This window comes from Oryza sativa, chromosome 12 (genome assembly GCF_034140825.1).
Source record: "Oryza sativa Japonica Group chromosome 12, ASM3414082v1".
NCBI lineage: Eukaryota > Viridiplantae > Streptophyta > Magnoliopsida > Poales > Poaceae > Oryza > Oryza sativa.
In genome coordinates this window covers 11559092-11560281 of record NC_089046.1, presented here as the reverse complement: position 1 = coordinate 11560281, position 1190 = coordinate 11559092, and the positions used below count along the sequence as shown (strand labels likewise).

Here is a 1190-nt window from a genome sequence, read left to right as displayed (position 1 = left end):
GGCGAGCGGCGCGGCGACGATAGGAAGCACGGGAGGGCGCGGCGAGTGCGAAAAACGAGAGAGGAAGACGCGGGGAGCGATTTATAGGTGCGGGAGGGGGCGGACGTGGCCGGGGAGGTGGCCGATTTGGCCGGCGACGTGGGGAGGAGAGAGAGTGAGAGAGGTGGATTCGAAATCGAATCCCGCCCTCTCGAGCGCGCGCGCGGGCCGGGAGATGCGGGGGAAGAGGCGGCGACGTGGGGAGGACGCGGGAGCGGCGCGGCGTGGGCACGGGAAGAGCGGAGGAGGCAGCGGCGACATGGGCGGTTGGAGCTTCGGCTCTAGCGGCCGGAGGTGGGAGACGACCGACAGGTGGGGCCCACCTGTCGGCGTCCCGAGAGAGAGGAGGGAGGGGCGGCTTGGGCCGGCCCACAAGGAGGGGGGACCGCGGGAGAGGGATGGGCCGACGGCCCAACAAAGAAAAAGGAGGGAAAAGAAAAGAAAAAGAGAAAAAAGGATTTTCCTGGGATTAAAAATTGCACTTTGGTGATTTTTAATTGGTAAAAAATTATTTCCAAGGCTCTGAAAATTCCACTAAAAATCCTGTTAATGCATTGGAGCATGGGGAACTCAAGAAAAATTCCACCACGCCGAATTCAATTATTAATTGCATTTATTAATTAAGGAATTAGCTCTAGGTTAATTAAGATAATTTCTTCGGACGATTTATTTAGCCAATTTTTAAAGCAAGCAAAGGGGGGAAAACTTCAGGGCGTGACACCGTGTCCAGGTGATCGCGGGACATCGGGGTGAGTCCATTGTAAAAGTTCTACAGGATCAGCCAATCGTCCATCCCATGATGAGGACAGGTGGCCACATACTCCTGCAGTCGTTCCCATGCATCCGGAATAGACTTGTCCCTTGTCTGCTGGAAACTAGAAATCCTTCCACGAAGGGCATTGGTTTTGCCCATCGGGAAGAATTTCGAGAGGAATGCCGTAGAGCACTTGTCCCATGTGTTGACAGCAGCATGGTTGGCATAGAACCGCTGCTTCGCTCTCCCAAGAAGGAAGAATGGAAACAGCCTTAGCCTGACGGCGTCTGGACTGACGCCCTTGATGGTATATGTGCTACAGATCTCCAGGAACTGTTGCAGATGAATGTTGGCATTGTTGACGGCGGAAGTGCTAATGGGCGATCGATCGCCCGGC

The 1190-nt window shown here is 55.0% G+C and overlaps 1 non-coding gene across 1 annotated transcript; it reads left to right on the top strand.

Annotated features, from left to right (window-relative positions):
• The first annotated feature begins 830 nt into the window (after nt 1–830).
• On the top strand, nt 831–937 carry LOC112937506 (small nucleolar RNA R71). Its single transcript, XR_003240170.1, has one exon. It is a non-coding gene; the product is annotated as a small nucleolar RNA R71 (small nucleolar RNA).
• The last annotated feature ends 253 nt before the right edge of the window (nt 938–1190 follow it).